The sequence below is a fragment of the Pinus tabuliformis genome, chromosome 2_2, assembly GCF_031772625.1.
Source record: "Pinus tabuliformis cultivar Carrire ecotype Pingquan chromosome 2_2, CPIR1, whole genome shotgun sequence".
In the NCBI taxonomy this organism is placed as follows: Eukaryota; Viridiplantae; Streptophyta; class Pinopsida; order Pinales; family Pinaceae; genus Pinus; species Pinus tabuliformis.
The window spans coordinates 313,986,366-313,988,042 of record NC_142300.1 but is presented as its reverse complement, the minus strand read 5'-3'; positions in this window follow the sequence as shown (position 1 = coordinate 313,988,042).

Here is a 1,677-nt window from a genome sequence, read left to right as displayed (position 1 = left end):
ACAAAAAACAAAAAACAAAACAAAAAACAAAAAAACAAAAACAAAAAACAAAAAAACAAAAAACAAAAAAAAACCAACAACAACAACAAACAAACAAAAAAAACAACAACAACAACAACAAACAAAACAAACAAACAAACAAACAAAAACAAAAACAAAAACAAAAATAAAGACAAAAACAAACAAAAAACAAAAACAAACAAAAAAAAAACAAAACAAAACAAAAAACAAAACAAAACAAAACAAAACAAACAAACAAACAAAACAAAACAAAACAAAAAAACAAACAAAAACAAAAAACAAACAAAAACAAACAAACAAGCAAAAAAAAAAACAAACAAGCAAACATTTTATCAGTCTAGCATACATCCTATGAAACGATGTTTATAATCCTTTCAGGTCTGGCATACATCGCATGTCGCATTCATTCACGCCTGTTATAACCTCATTTAACATTTGCAATGCAAATAAATCTCTGTCATTGGTCTTTTGCCATCAGATCAACGACTGATGTCTTCCCGATCAAAACAAAACTTGCTCGATAGTCCTTTGTCGTTGATCTACACTTAGTGGATTCGACGGTCCACAGCAATTTCGGGTGAGCAACTTTCCCAACACTTAACCAGCTTTATGGACCCGATGGGAATTATAAACTCACTATCTATTAAAGTTCGGGTCCGATTTCTTAATTAAAGTCTGATTACTTTAGCACTCGATATCCATTGGATGATGAGATCTCTCGATCGAGCGGTTGGTGAGTATTCAACATACACATGTTTTAACTTCCCTTTGGTTCCATGCAATGCAATATTGGTAGTTGATCTGGACAGTTGATCTGTGCGCTCGATCAACAGTCCTCATTAAATCGTGTTGATCGATGTCACAATTCCTCAAGGCCACGGTCTTTTAACACTTCGCTTTGGTTTTTCCCCGATGCGATAATGAAGCTCCATTGTAAAATATATATATATGGAATGTGATGAAGGTTTTGTTGCTATACTCTGTTTTTCATGGTTAAAACATATATTTCTCTGGTGCAATAAAAGGCTGCGACGTGGGACTTTGAAACATTTTTTTCCCATTTTAAATACAATTGAATACTTAAGATGTTTATCCAGGATCCATTTTGGATCACGCCTTCCCACAGAAAAGCTTTTGGACCACCAAAAGTTGGTTTTTAAGCATCGATCAAATGAGGATACAACTCCCTCACTTGTTTAACTTCTATCCATCGTGCTTTGCCTGGATTTGAACCTTTGAGTCCCACTCTCAAGTACTCAACATCCCCTTGATGCGTAGTTCTTACCTTCCTATCTAGAACTGTGTCCTCCTGTAACTCATTGAGCTACTCAAGCAAAAAATCCCCAATAGAAGGCAACTGACTTTGCACTTCAGGATCTTCAATCAATGAAGGTTCATACAATCTCAAGTTTTCTACATTAACGATTGAATAGATCTGCATATAAGCTGGAAAATCAAGGCGAAAAGCATTTTCACCAATTTTATCAAATATTTTGAAAGGTCCATACCTTATTGGTTTTAGCTTCTTACCTTCACCTTGCATTCTGTCTTTGCTAATGTACAGCCAGACTTGATCACCAACTTGAAAACTATGCTCAATTCGATGCTTGTCATGTCTTGCCTTGTACTTCGCTTGACTTCTTTTCAGTTGTTTCT